This window comes from Loxodonta africana, chromosome 4, assembly GCF_030014295.1.
Source record: "Loxodonta africana isolate mLoxAfr1 chromosome 4, mLoxAfr1.hap2, whole genome shotgun sequence".
Lineage (NCBI taxonomy): Eukaryota > Metazoa > Chordata > Mammalia > Proboscidea > Elephantidae > Loxodonta > Loxodonta africana.
Window position 1 is genome coordinate 188,994,185 of NC_087345.1, and position 15,811 is coordinate 189,009,995.

General features: G+C 40.3%; 1 protein-coding gene across 18 annotated transcripts in view; it reads left to right on the plus strand.

Annotated features, from left to right (window-relative positions):
• Nucleotides 1-15,811, plus strand: part of PARD3 (par-3 family cell polarity regulator) — an 823,651-nt gene that overhangs the window by 577,447 nt on the left and 230,393 nt on the right. The gene's annotated exons all lie outside the window — the stretch shown is intronic.

Below are 15,811 nucleotides of genomic sequence, written 5' to 3' on the forward strand. Positions count from 1 at the left end.
GAGCTGGACAAGAGTGATTGTAGGAACTCTGTCAGGTACTGCTGGAAGAAACAAGGCCAACGATGGTGGTGGCTTGGTTTAGGGTGATGGTGGTGGGGACAGAGACATGTAGGTAGACTCAAGAGTAGCTCTGAGATGGGAAGACTTGCTTTTTTTGATTAGACGTAAAAAATGAGAGAGAAGGAACAGTAAGAATTCCTAGGTCTTTGGCCTGATCAGTTGGGTGGATGATAATTACTGGCTAGAAAACACAAGAGGCAGGTCGTATTTAAACGTGTGGCCTGTCTGTGGTGCATCCAAATGGAGGGGACTGGTAGGCAGATGAGGGGGGTGGGCTGGCAGGATACGGACTTGGAAGTGGTAGACATATAGGTGATACTTGGAACCGTGGCAGCATTAATGGAGGGGGTTGTCTAGGAAGCACGTGTGCAGGGAAGGAGGAGCAAGCGTAGATCAGAGTTCTGAGGACCATTCAAATATCAGGGCAGCTGGGGCAGAGGAAGGAGTCCTGGTGGTGCAGTGGTTAAACACTTGGCTGCTAACTGAAAGGTTGATGGTTCGAAGCCCGTAGCTGCTCCGTGGGAAGAAGATGTGGCAGTCTGCTTTAGTAAAGATTATAGCCTTAGAAACCCTATGGGACAGTTCTACTATAGGGTCACTGTAGGGTGACTATGAGTCGGAATCGACTCGATGGCTAACAGTTTGGTCTGGTTTGGGTTTGGGCACAGAGCATGGAACGGAAAGGGAGGGATGGGGTCATAGCTGACTAGATACTCCTCCAGAGAGAGGAGGAGAACCAGGAGAGGGCAGTGCAAGTGGCTATTGTGTGCGGCTGCTAACTCAAAGGTTGGAGGTGTGAGTCTACCCAGAGAGGCCTCAGAAGAAAGAGCTGACAATCTACTTGTGAAAAATTAGCCATTGAAAGCCCTGTGGAGCACAGTTCTACTCTGATGCTCGGGTCGCCGTGAGTCAGAGTCAACTTGACGGCACCTGGTTTTTTATGGTCTTTAGAGCCAAGGCAAGGGTGTAGTTTTTATTAAGTAGTGAATGTGGTCAACAGTGTTGCTGCTAAGAGGTCAAAAAGGATTTAAGGCATTGGCTGCATGGGAATTAAAGTCAATGGAAATCACTGGGCCTATTTTTAATGGTTGCCCGGAATATCATTACTATCACACGCAAGTAAAATTCCACTGATGGTTATTCAAAGGTGGCTGCAGCAGTGTATCAACAGGGAACTGCCAGAAATTCAATCTGAATTCAGAAGAGCACATGGAACCAGGGATATCATTGCTGATGTCAGATGGATCGTGGCTGAAAGCCGAGAACACCAGAAAGATGTTCACCTGTGTTTACTGACTATACAAAGGCATTTGACTGTGTGGATCATAACAAATTATGGATAACATTGCAAAGAATGGGAATTTCAGAACACTTAACTGTGTTCATGAGGAGCCTGTACATAGATCAAGAGGCAGTTGTTCTAACAGAACAAGGGGATACTGCATGGTTTAAAGTCAGGAAAGGTGTGCATCAAGATTGTGTCCCATCATGATACCTATTCAATCTGCATGCTGAGCAAATAATCTGAGAAACTGGACTCTATGAATATAAACGAGGAATCAGGTTTGGAGGAAGACTCGTTAACAGTCTGCATGATGCTGATAACACAACCTTGCTTGCTGAAAGTGAAGAGGACTTGAAACACTTACTGATGCAGATCAAAGACCACAGCCTTCAGTATGGATTACACCTCAACATAATCCTCACAACTGGACCGATAAGCAATATCATGATAAATGGAGAAAAGATTGAAGTTGTCAAGGATTTCATTTTACTTGGTTCCATGATCAACACTCATGGAAGCAGCAGTCAAGAAATCAAAAGATGTATTGGGCAAATCTGCTGCAAAAGACTTCTTTAAAGCATTGAAAAGCAAAGATGTCACCTTAAAGACTAAGGTGCACCTGACCCAAGCCGTGGTGTTTTCAATTCCCTCATATGCATGCAAAAGCTGGACAATGAATAAAGAAGACGGAAGAAGAATTGATGCCTTCGAATTGTGGTGTCGGTGAAGAATATGGAATATACCATGGACTGCCAAAAGAACAAACAAATCTGTCTTGAAAGAAGTACAACCAGAATGCTCCTTAGAAGCAAGGATGGGTGAGACCACACCTCACATACTTTGGACATGTTGTTAGGAGGGATCAGTCCCTGGAGAAGGACATCATGCTTGGTATGGGTCAAAGAAAAAGAGGAAGACCCTCAATGAGATGGATTGACACAGTGGCTGCAATAGTGGGCTGAAGCATAACAATGGTTGGGCCATCTGGGCTCCTTATCCAGTCATTAAAAAAAAAAAAAAAGTCATTAAAAAAAAAAGAAACAGTCATTAGCTGCCTAGTTTAAAATTTCTTTAATGTTTACAAAACAAGAAAAGTCCTTATGTCAGATAAATAGCTTGTTTCATCAAAGTGCCAGCTTTAAAATTACCGTTTCTGATGGCCACTTTTTCTAATATTGTGACCTTTAACCACTGTAATGGATAATCAGGAGGCCTCTCTACTTGCGTATGTTTTCAGACTGTGTTTTCACAGGACCTTTTCCCCAAGATTCTTGAGTGCTTTTAAGAAAAGAAAGAAAGAAAGGAATGAAGTATGACTTGGAAAGCTCTGTTTTTCACTATACCAATGTTCATCTTTTATTTTCTATCCAAGGGGATATAAAGTTTTGGTATGTTTAAACTATTAATGGTTTGAATCATTTGGTATATGGAGCATATTTTTAGTTGGTTGGCCTTTTCTGAAGGGTTCCATGGCTGTGCCTTGGCTGCCTCCGTTTTTAATATCATGAACCATTCGGTGTATTAAATGCTTTGTGGTCATTGTTGCATTAAAAAAAAAATTAACTAGATTTCTTTCTGGGAATGTCTTTCACAGGAAAGTGTAGAAATATATATTTCCTGCCGTGACACAATTTTGATTTATTTTCAATAATAAAATATTATAAACAATAAAATGTTTTTTAAAAGCTAGAAAATATAACTAGTTAGCTATTGTTTTAGTTATATACAGTCCGTAAATTGGTTACTACTAAGATTTTAGATTTGCTTCTCAATTTTAATGAGCAAATACAAACAATTTATATAACATTTTTCTCCACGGAACTCTTTTTGGAAAGGTCCCACATTCAAATACAGTTTTATCCATATGGGTCTTATTATGTTTTACTCTCAAAGTTCTATGCTTTTACCCTTGGAATAGATCTCTGTCTGTTTAGTCTGGCAAAACTCCTTTGAACATTATTTTTCTGGTGAGACGGAAGTTATGTAAATCATTGAAGCAGAGTTTTAATTTTTTAGGATAGCTCTTACTATTTCCATTTTGTCTGGCCATTGTGGAAAAGGACCTTTTCTTTAGAGTGTCCTCCACAGTTCTGTATACATGCAGCTGATAGGTGGCCATTTAATTGGAGGGAAGGCACTTCTTAGCATCCAGAAGACTAGAAGGTGTGTGAAGGCGTCTCTGCTCACAAACTGGAAAGTACCCAAATAGTATCAGAAACAATGAGGAGAAAAAGAAAGTCATTTCTGACTCATGGATGGTTGTTTTCTTCTTGCTTTCAACACTGAAAGTCTTTGTCGGCTGGAATGGCAGTACTAGCCTAAATAGATGGGTTTTCATTTTTGATGGTTATTTTCAGTCCTCTCAATTAGTTCTGCTCTGATACTCTTGGAAGGCTGTTGGCTTCCTTCTGCCCTCTGTTGACCATCATGAATTGACCTCAAGTGCAACACCTTGGGGAGAAAATTAGTGCTTGGGAACTTTGGACTGAACCAATGAGTTATAGGGTTGCCATAAGTCAGAATCGACTCGATGTCAGAGGGTTTGGTTTGGTAATGAGTTATTGATCTAAAGATGGGGTCATTTACTAAGATGTTGCAAATAATATATTCTTCATTCTTCTGTTTGGGGAGCCAAAATGTGCAAGGAGACTCTCCTTCTTGCCCTCCTATCTCCATGACGTGTCTGTGAGAAATTGCTTTGGCTGTAGTAGAAATCCAAATAACTGTTTACTTTGGGTAAGAGTTTACTTTCCTCTCATTTAAAAGAAGTCTGGGGATTATCAGTGCCTGGCTCCTATGCTGGGTGGCCCCGTTTTTGCTCATCCATTGCACTGTATTTCTTTCCTTAATGTCACCTCATAGTTAACAACTCTAGCCGTCCGGTCAGTATGCTTGACAGGAAAGAGGAGGAAGAGGAAAAGGCGACTTCTAGCTCAGTCAGCCCCCTTTCTAAGTATCTTTTCCAGAAACCCCACTCACCAATTTCCATAAGCCAGGAATTAAGAATAACAGTAATGACATATATTTAATGCTTATATGTGTCAACACACAGTAAACGTGTAACTCATTTACCCTCACAATAAACCTGTGAGGATGGTTGCATTTTATGAAGAGAAAATTCAGGTTCAAAGAGGTTGACTTGCCCAAGCATGTTGCTGTTAGTTGCTGTCGAGTCAGCTCTGACTCATGGCAACCCCACATATAACAGAACAAAACGTTGCCCAGTCCTGTGCCATCTTCACAAGCCTGGATATGCTCCAGTCCATTGTTGCAGCCACTGTGTATTTTGAGTGCCTTCCAACTTAGGAGGCTCAGCAGTATATAGGACAATATTCAGTTGTGATCCATAGGCTTTCCATTGGTTCATTTTTAAGTCGGCCTTTCATCCTGGTCTGTTTTAGTCTGTAAGCTCCCTTGGAACTTGTCCACCACGGTGACCCTGCTGGTATTTGAAATGCTGGTGGCATAGCTTCCAGTATCACAGCAACATACAAGCCACCCCTGTAGGACAAACTGACGGACAGGTGGTGGTGCCCAGGCATAGGTAGTCTCATAGCTATGTGTTACATAGCCAGTAAGAGGTAAAGCTGTGAGTGGAACCCAGGAATCTAGTTCCAGAGTTTGTGCTCTTAACTACTGTCTTCTACTTAACTTAACTGTCTTCTACTTAACTCTACTGTCTTAACTACTGTTTCTTGGTCCTGTTTTCAAATGAGGCAGGGAAATGTAGTTTTATCTCAGTTAGACATATTTCTTCTCCCAAACAAATGAGAGTCCTGTTCGTAAGCAGGAAGAATGGATATTGGGTAGGCAACTAGCAGCACCTGCCATGGAGCGCCTGCACCTGGGAACTGCCTTTCCAACTCAGCGTTTCTGAAGCCAAGTGGCTGAAGGCCTCTGAAATTGCTGCTGCTGCGTAGCACTGTGCTGCTGTCCACCCTCACCCTATTGCACTAGCCAAGACTAACCACTACCTGCCAGACTATTTTGACTTAACCAAAAAGGCAGGGAGTAGGCCACAAATGCTAGAAAGCCATATTATGTCTACCGCTTAAATGGTTATAGTCTTCCAAACTTAGTGAGCCTAGAGAAGCTACCCAAGAAAGCAAGAGGGGACAAATGTATAGATATTCTTCTTAGAAAGCAGTATCCATTTATTGATTGTTCTGCCAGTACTGGACTGCATGTTTAAATATATGATTGCATTTAACCTTCCCTACTATCATATTTTATAGATGATATTTATTATTTTTATTTAATAGCGCTCATAGTCCCACACCAAATAACCCAAGCCTTTCTGATTTTTGAGTACAGGCTCTTAATCACAGTGTTCTCATATTGGTTACAGACTTTGGTACCTTTTTAATCTATGGATTTTTATGGATACATTCCCCAATGGTGTTCTTGGTTTACAGCAAGCTAATTCTTGTTTTCTGAGACTTAGATAGTCATATGCATCCAATCCTAACCATCTCAGTAGAAAAAGACTTCCTTCGATGGCACTAGTTTTTAGAAAGTAGTCCTGAAATATATGGTATATTTTCGGTAGAGACCAATATACCTGTCACTGTCCTTGGAATCCTCTTATTCTTATCCTTTAAAATATTGAAAATTTCCTATTAAACTTATTATTATTTTTTCTTAAACCCTTGCCTAGTGACTTGTAACTGGTGTGGTTTTGCCCCTCAGAAGACATTTAGCAATATCTGGAGACATGTTTGGTTGTCACCAGTTAGCAGATGAGGAGAGAATACTACTGGTGTCTAGTGGGTAGAGGTCAGGGATGCTGCTGAGCATCTTACAATCACGAGAGAACTGCCCACAACAAAGAGTTATGCAGCCTAAGATGTCAGTAGAGCTGAAACTGAGACACTTTGCCCCAGCTCAGTCTCAGCTATCATGTCATATGTAGTTGAGTTGTTGATCTTCAGATATATTACCCACATGTTTTGGTGTTTTTACCTCGGATTGTTTTCAGGTCCATCTATCATCACCATTTACAGATTGTCATTCTGGGCAGCCACCACTCATCTGTCAGCTTATCCTACTGCGGTGTCTTGCGTGTTGCTATGATGCTAGAAGCTACAGCACTGATGTTTTAATATCAGCAGGGTCACCCATGGTGGACAAGTGTCAGCAGAATTTCCATATTAAGACACACTAGGAAGAAGGACCTGGCGGTCTACTTCTGAAAAAATTGGCAGTGAAAACCTCACAAATAATAGTGAAACATTGTCAGAGATGGTGCTGGAAGATGAGCTGCTCCTGTTGGAAGGCTTTCAAAATGCAATTGAGGAGGAGCTGCCTTCTCAAAGTAGAGTGGACCTCAATGACGTAGTTAGAGTAAAGCTTTTGGGACCTTCATTTGTTGATGTGGTACGACTTACAATGAGAGGAAACAGCTGCAAACATCCATTAATAATCAGAATGTGGAATGTACGAAGCATAAATCTAGGAAAATTGGAAGTCATCAAAAATGAAATGAATAAAGATTGGTATTATACTCATTCATGAGCTGAAGTCGATTGGTATTGGCCATTCGGATAATCATATGGTCTATTATGCAGGGAATGACAAATTGAAGAGGAATGGTGTCACACTTATTGTCAAGAAGAACATTTCAAGATCTGTCCTGAAGTTCAGTGCTATCAGTGATAGGAAAATATCTACTTGCGTACATGGAAGACCAGTTAATATGACTAGTATTCAAATTTATGTAGCAGCTACAAATGCCAAAGGTGAAGAAATTGAAGATTTTTGCCAACTTCTGCAGTCTGAAATTGATCAAACATGCAATCAAGATGCATTGATAATTATTGGTGATTCGAATACAGAAGTTGGAAATAAAGGATCAGGAGTTGGAAAATATGGCCTTGGCGATAGAAATGATGCCGGAGATGGCATGATTGAATTTTGCAAGACCAAGGACTTCTTTTTTTTTTTTAAGGACTTCTTCACTGGAAATACCTTTTATCATCAGCATAAATGGCAACTATACATATGGACCTTGCCCGGTGGAAGACACAGGAATCAAATTGCCTAGATCTGTGGAAAGATACAATAGAGAAGCTCAATATCATCAGTCAGAACAAGGTCAGGGGCTGACTGCAGAACAGACCATCAATTGCTCATATGCAAGTTCAAGAAAAAATTAAATCCAAAAGAACCAAAAAACGACCTTGAGTATTTTAGATTTAGAGACTGTCCTAAGAGTAGATTTGACGCCTTGAACACTAATGACCGAAGACCAGACGAGCTGTGGGATGACATAAAGGTCATCATACATGAAGACAGCAAAAGGTCATTAAAAAGACAGGAAAGAAAGAAAAGACCAAAATGGATGTCAAAAGAGATTCCAAAACTTGCTCTTGAATGTAGATAAGATAAAGCAAATGGAAAAAATGATGACATAAAGGAGCTGAAGATTTCAAAGAGCGGTTCAAGAAAACAAAGTGAAGTATTATAATGAAATGTGCAAAGACCTGGAGTTAGAAAACCAAAAGGGAAGAGTACGCTTGGCATTTCTTAAGTTGGAAGAACTGAAGAAAAAATTCAAGCCTCATGTTGCAATACTGAAGGATTCTAGGGAAAATATTAGACGACACAGGAAGCATCAAAAAAAGATTAAAGGAATGCACAGAGTCACTATACCCAAAAGAATTGGTCAACTTTCAACCATTTCTAGAGGTAGCATATGATCAAGAACCAGTGGTACTGAAGGAAAAAGTCCAAGCTGGAGTGAAGGGAATGTCAAAAAACAAGGCTCCAGGAATTGACAGAATACCAACTGAGATGTTTCAATAAGCAGATGCAGTCCTAGAGGTAGCTCACTGGTCTATGCCAAGATTTGAAAGACCTGGCCAACTGACTGGAAGAGATCCATACACGTGCCCATTCCAAAGAAAGGTGATCCAACAAAATGCAGAAATAGCACTAATATCACACACAAGTAAAATTTTGCTGAATATCGTTCAAAAATGGCTGCAGCAGAATACTGACAGGGAACTGCCAGAAATTCAAGCCGGATTTAGAAGAGGACCTGGGATGAGAGATATCATTGCTGATATATCTTGGCTGAAAGCAGGGAATACCAGAAATACCATAGAATACCAGAAAGATGTGTACCTGTGTCTTAACACAAGGATATTCAATAGTATGGATCATAACAAATTATGGATAACAATGTGAAAAATGGGAATTCCAGAACACTTATGCTCATGAGGAACCTGTACATAGACCAAAAAGCAGTTGTTCGAAAAGATCAAGGGGATACTGTGTGGTTGAAAATCAAGAAAGGTGTGCGTCATGGTTGTATCCTTTCATCATATTTACTCAGTCTGTATGCTGAGCACATAATCCGAAAAGCTAGACTATATGAAGAAGAATGTGGTGTCGAGATTGGAGAAAAACTTATTACAACCTGAGATATGCAGATGATATGACCTTGCTTACTGAAAGTGAAGAGGACTTGAAGCACTTACTGATGAAAATCAAAGACTACAGCCGTCAGTATGAATTACACCTTAAAATAAAACATAAATCCTCACAACTGGACAAGAAAATATTGAAGTTGTAAAAGATTTCATTTTACTTGGATCCACCATCAATGCCCATGGAAGCAACAGTCAAGAAATCAAATTTGCACTGGGCAAATCTCCTGCAAAAGACCTCTTTAAAAAAGTGCTAAAAAGCAAAGGTGTCACTTTGAGGATTAAGGTGCACCTGACCCAAGCCCTGGCATTTTCAATCGCCTCCTGTGCATGCGAAAGCTGGAAAATGAGTAAGGAAAACAGAAGAATTGATGTATTTGAATTATGGTGTTGGCAAAGAATAATGAGTACACCATGGACTTCCAAGAACTGTCTTGGAAGAATTACAGCCAGAATGCTCATTAGAAGCGAGGATGGCGAGAATTTGTCTCGCATACTTTGGACATGTTATCAGGAAGGACCAGTCCCTGGAGAAGGACGTCATGCTTGGTAAAGTAGAAAGTCAGCAAAAGGAGGAAGACCCTCAAGGAAATGGATTGGCACAGTGGCTGCAGCAATGGGCTGAGCCATAGCAATGATTGTGAGGATGGCACATGACTGGACAGTATTTCCTTCTGTTGTCCGTAGGGTCGCTATGAGTCGGACCCAACTCGATGGTACCTAACAACAACAAAAACAACATTCTGAGTAGAGGAGTGTTGTATCATGTATTTTGGTGTTTTTAGAATTATGTCTAGCACTTTCAAGTGTTTTACAATCCAGTTGGTGTTAACAACGTTTGAGATTCTTACATAGTGATCTTTTTTCTTTAAAATTTATTTTTAATATAATTTTAATGTCATAAATATTTTGCTTGCCTTCATGGACACTTAGCATGTAAATCACCATGATGAACCTAAGGATCATCCAAAGAGGCTGAGATAGATCAGGGAGAAGAGTATCAGGTAGTAGAGAGAATTTTGAATTTAGTTTTTGATGCTTTCCTTTCCTGGTCCAGCCCCATTAGGTCTGGCATTTAATCCATTATCTTCAAGTTTCCTCATTTCTACTTTCTTCACATTTAATTTCAAGATCTAAATGAAAGAATGTGTATGGAAAACTGAAATGGTTAGATACTGTGCATCTATCGGCTCATGTTATTTGTTAAGTTCTTTTTTTTGTGCCCCTGCCTCCACCCTTAGTGTAAATAATCCTAGAGAGAGATTCTGAGCTCCTATGCTAAAAAAGATATGTAGGTTATTTCTGTCATGTGAGATTCACACACACACACAGACACAGAGAGAAATGAATGAAGGAATCTGTGGGAGGCACCTTGGAAGAAAGCCCTGGTGATCTGCTTCCCAAAACTCAGCCACTGAAAACCCTACGGAGCCCGGCTCCACTCTGACACATGTAGGGTTGCCATGAGTCAGAATCAACTCGATGGCAGCTGGTTGGTTGGTCCCGAATCAAGACCAGAGAATTTCCAGCTTCAGCCAGGGTAAAGCAACGTCATGTCACCCTGTGAAAGAAACTACAACTGAGGAAGACTTGAAAATTTAAACTCCTGTTATGGTCTTTGCTTCAGTTCCATGAAGGCTTATTGGGTAAACACTGTTTTGCAGAGTTTCACTCTTTGCTTGTGATTGCTAGCAAGTTGTTCCAGCATCAGAGACCACACAGGAGGCAGTGGCAGACGTGACAGCCCTCAAGTGATGGAAATGACTTGGGATGAGAGGAATTCCAGGCCAGTGCACAAATCAACAAGTTCTGTATTTGAACGCTTGTTGAACTACTCAGTCTTATACGGAAGAATGTAGTGGTTTGACATTTGTCGAATTTCCTGTTCCCTTTCATATGAGGGGCATGCTAATTGGAGTTGAGACAATAAATAAGGCTGTTCCTTCTAACTCCTTGTTGCCCTACCTCGGAAACCATCCCAGCATTTTCACCCTTGGTTACCAGCTGGGTTCCTACCCACTGTTGAGTCATAAATAATACTCAATGCTGTGTGCATCCTGGTAGAGTGAAACCACAGCACAGACAAGTTAAAGCTCTTTCCTGGAAAAGATCCTTTGCTATATTTTTTGTCACGTCGTCATTTTCTGCACACGTTAAACCCTCCAGGACCCAGGCATGCTGAAGGTGCACTTTGTTTTTAACCAAATATGTGATCTTTGGTCCCCTTGTTCTTCAAGAGGGTGTGTGACTTTGGCTAACAGTAGGAATAACGTTTTGGGAGCCTGACACCTCTATGGACGTCTGCAGGTTCTTCCCTGTTCTAAGAATTAGGTGTGGGGTCTGAGCTCCTGACATTTTACCCACATGGCTCTCTGTTGGGCCTTAGAAACACGTCAGCTCCTTGATTTGGAATCTGAATATTCAAAGCAACTTAAAGATAAAAAAAATGAAAATCTACACCTCTTAATTTGCTCTGTAGAGAGCATTCTCTAGAAATGTGAGTCAACAGGAATTGTTTCCTATAATCGACAGAAAAAAATGCTGACTGACACCATTCCTTTACAGATAATGAGATCTTTGGGGAAGTTTTAATCTTTCAAAGTTTCTAGGAGCTATTTTTTTTTTTTTATACAAAAAGGTTTTTTTTTTTTCCGAAAATCTCAATGACCATATTATCTTTCGTTCATCTCCTCTATAAACATAAAACCGTTGCCGTCAGGTTGATTCTGACTCATAGAAACCCTGTAGGACAGAGTAGAACTGCCCCATAGAGTTTCCAAGGAGCATCTGGTTGGTTTGAACCACCGATCTTTTGGTTAGCAGGCATAGCTCTTAACTACTATGCCACCAGGGTTTCCTAATAAACATACAAGGGTAAAGATATATTTGAGGGTGTTTCAGCTGCTGTAACTAACATCTCTCTTGATATTGGTAGTTAAAACATTTAACTTGGATTGCAATGCAGAGTTAATTGAAGGTGAATATAGCTAACTGACAAAAGATATCCTGAAGTTGGACGTGTATTTGCCTTGCCTCTTGAGTATTTACAACCTGGATGTCAGTTTAAGTATCAGAATGGGCAGATTGTAAAAGAAATTTTGGGGATTATGCTTGCTACTAAATACTCCTTTTTCATTGTCATAATAGAAAAAAAGAGTGCAGTAAAACATCCTCCTGCCTTTTACTTTTTTATTCTTTCAAGTGCCCTTTTCAGTGGCTGTGTTTTTGTGACTAGGTCTCATTAGCATTTCTTATGGGGACTGCCTTCGGGCAGCACCACTTACTAAATTGTTCTGAGGCTTTAGGCAAAGGAAAACCATGGTAACCAGATGTAGGGTATGATTATTTGCCTCTGACCTGGCAAAGTGTTGGGTTTAACAAAGGAAGCTTAATAGAAATGTTCAAATTGACCCTTCTCATCATTTGGGCTGCTTAGAGCTCAATCAATCTTTCATTATTATCAGAGTTATTCGAGCAAAGGCAGCAGGGATAGTATTTTTCATAATCACTCCTTGAGCCAAATGTAATTTGCAATTTGTAGTATTGTATTATGAAACAATAATGCATTAAAGTGAACAGAGCAAGAATTAGGAGTATAGTAGCCAAGAAAGGAGCCAGAGAAGTGGTCCCATGAAAGGCACTCTCAAAATCCTTTTACGTGGATGTGACGGATCTCAGTCCCCAAATTAGGCATTTAGAAAATCAGAACCAGAATCATGCATGGTTTTTACTGTATGACTATACATGTATGTCAGTGTAGTTACAATGGAAGCAAAAAATTTTCTTTACGTTTTTATATTTGCATGTTTGGGGTAATGGGGTTACTGTGGTTTGATTACCTAGGTGAGTATGATTTGGAAAAAAAAAAAAAAAGAGTATATCCAGCCTTATAAAAACCTTGTATGGAACAGTAATTCCTTATTGAACTCTTTTTACAAAGAATTTATTTGCCACAGAAAATGTGTCATGAACTGGCCGGTCCTTGAAAAGCTTCAACGTCATAATCTAGACAGACTTCTACCCATCTTCTGGCATTTTTCCAGAATTGTTCTAGGAGTGGATTATAAATATTGTTTCAGAATTATTTATGTATTTACTTTGTGTGTTTTTGAATGAGTACCATGTTTACTTGTTTGTTTTTAGTCTTTGTGTGTGAATCCCATGGGTTTTTTTTGTTTGTTTTTTTTTAATCTTTTGTATTTACGGTGATTCTTGTAAAGACAAAATGAATTGTGTCTGGGTTACTTTTTCTTTCTTTTCCTATTTGCAATTTCTTAACTGTTGTTTTAGTATTTCCTTGCTCCATATCCTCCTAGGACTTCTGGAGTGTCAGCTTACTAGGGATATCAGTGCATCCTTGATTAGATAATACAGGCTGTGGAGGCAAAGAGTGCACTTACGAGGACCTTTACTGGGAGTCAGGAAGAAGATACGTTCTCCATTAAGGGCACGTGGCACAACCAAAGGCTGCTTCAGCTTGGTTAAGTAGAAGCTATTTTTGCTTAAGGAAAAAGAGAAAAAAAGTCACTTCTTTTTCCCCGGATGACAAGCAACACAAGTTTAGTTTATTAAATCTAATCAGACTAGCACTGATGAAAACCGTACACAATCAAATAATGATTCTCAAGTTTGTGAATTTCCTTTTAGAGAGAATCCCTGCCAAACTCTGCTGACTTAAAACTGCATCCCATTTTACAAAAGCACTATCAAGTTGTCGTGCACCCTTTTCTCGGGCTCCCTCCTCATCCGTGTTGATTACCAAGGTGGCTTTTTTGCCTAAATAGGAGCTTGCTGCTTTTCGTAATCAGCCCCCTCTTCCCTGATCCATTCAGCACTGGCACAATCAACTGCTGAGCAAATCAGTACTCTATCACGCGGAGAGTTCCGAAAATGCCACTAGAGTGCGTGAGATGCCGCACGGGAAGGATATTTTGGAAGTGACATATTTTTTCTCTGTTGCATTTGTAAAATGGAGGCCATGGCACAAAAAACCTGGCTAGAAACCATGAGCGTGGCACTAGCCCAACCAGTGAATTCCTTGCTGTTTTGCCAGCTGACCGGGTTTGGGCGGTTGGACTGCTCCTGTCGTCTGACAGTTCTGGCGCACGTCAGCACAGATGATTTCGACTCTGGAGTGTCATTGCATTTAGAAACGTTAGCGGTGCCCACCGAATGGTTCCAATGGATAGGAGCAGTTCTCGACCTTGTGGTCAAATTGGCCTTCCTGGACAAATTCCTTTCAGGAACAATGTTCCTGGCCCTAACTGCTGCGGGCATGGCAAGGGTTTTCTCATTCATTTCAACAGAGCTTTATTAAACAGCCGCTGTCAGTATAAAACCACAGAGTGGCAGATTTTGGCTTATAAAGCTTTTGAAGTGGTTGCGTGTGGTAAAAGGAACCTTGGGTCAGAAGTCAGGCTTTGCCACTTGCCATTTGTCCTGACAAATCATTGAATCCCTCTGTGCTTGCTGCAGTTTCCCTGAGCGGGGTACGGTCATACCTGCCCACGTGCTGGTTGTTGGAATTATTGAGATGAAGTCCATAATAAGAACTGAATAAATTCTAGTTAAATGTAATCAAATAATCAAAAGAGCATTCAACAGGTACTCAGTTATGGGATCCACTTCGGACTGACAAAGGGAGAATGTCGTAGGTGTGGGAGTTTCATTTTCTCTAGGTGTATCCAGGTACCAATCCACTGAGATATCTTTAATTAGCTGTGAGAGGACCTGAACTCTGGTTCTAGCTTTCAGTGAGACTTTGGGTAGCTCCATGTACCTCGTAGGCCTCCGTTTCTGTCAAATAAACACATGGGGCTAGGGGGCTGAACCACTGATCTTTGATTTTCAGAAATGTGAACATGTATCTTCAGTGCTTTGAAAAGAATGCAATAGAAAACCTTCAAATGTATTAGCTAGATTTTTTTTCCCCCTTTAGGTAAAATCTAGAGCAACTCCCTATTAGACTTTAAGGCAAAAATAAATTCATAATTGTGTTAGAAACAAGGGTGGTGAGTTGAGGGAGATCACTGTTCACACCAAGAATGTGAAAAAAGACAGTGCTAGGATCAATTGATCAAAGTTTCCTAGAGAAACTTTGATCAAAACCCATTTAGGGAAAGTATGACTTGATGGAATATAGAAGAGTGATGTTAAAGCTCCTGACTTGGCATTGATTTGGGTGAGCAGTGCGTTCTGATCTGTACAGAGGGACTGAGTTGGGACGTGGGCATGGCACAGTCCAGGGTGCCCGGTTTGGCCGTACAGGATCTCCGGACAGCTCGTTGGGGAGCTGGTAGTTTTTAAGGATCTTTAAGGCAAGTGGCAAGATCATCACAGCTGGCCGTGATCAAAGGCAGATCAATGAAGGTACAGAGTTCCTAGAGAAAGTAAGTGGTAGAATGAATTGCATGATGATGCAAATGTATAGAAATAAGAGGCAACTTATGGACAGCGTATTGAGCTAGAAGATGACTGCATTCATCAGTCCAGCACAGAAGTCAGGCTGCTGGCGGAGGATGCGAGGCTTCTAGTAGCTGACATCAAATTCATGTTTTATCCGTTTTAAATTCCCCTGTCCACAAAGCAGCATCACTTAACCTGAAAATGTCTTAGGGTGAATAGGCAAGCGTTATAGCAAAGTCCCCTCTAGACATGAAGATCTTGGTAATTAGCAATGAGAAATACCAGATTTCTAGGTGGCATTTCAGAGCGGGGTTTTGAAGAATGTCTTATTTTAAAAATTATTCCTCAAAGCTTGTAAGGTAATTGGTTCTGGATATTTTGTTCATCTGTTTTAAAATATGGAAGCAGATTTTTAAGACTATCTTTTTACTATATATGGTTGTTAAATATGGTATTAGGAAAAGCCCTTTCATTACAAAAGCAATTACGTTTTTATTTATTTATACCAGGGTACTGTGTGTTATCACGCAGCATATTTCCTTCCAAAAATTTCTAATTTTAGTAGCAGTAGAAATGTTACCATTTAAATAGTAAAATATTTCAGCGGTATTTATACTGCAGAGAGAATTAG